We start from the raw sequence: 258 nt of genomic DNA, 5'->3' as shown, positions 1-258 counted from the left end.
TAGATGTCTTTTTACCTAAAGGGTAAGTATCATAATAGTTTACAGATTATATTTGGAAATCTGCATGTTATTTTTTGTTTCATCAGATATGTGCCCCAAATAAATAACTTTTTTTTCAAAAAATGAAAGTATTAGAGAACTTGTTATGTTAATTTTGAAAAATATTGAGGTATAGTACTAGATAGGATGTCATTCCACTGGTCTATATAAACAAAAAAAAATGTTCTTGAAAATTGAAGCATTACCTTGTATAATAAA

Source organism: Macaca fascicularis, chromosome 7, assembly GCF_037993035.2.
Source record: "Macaca fascicularis isolate 582-1 chromosome 7, T2T-MFA8v1.1".
NCBI classification, from domain to species: Eukaryota; Metazoa; Chordata; class Mammalia; order Primates; family Cercopithecidae; genus Macaca; species Macaca fascicularis.
This window is presented reverse-complemented; position numbering follows the sequence as displayed.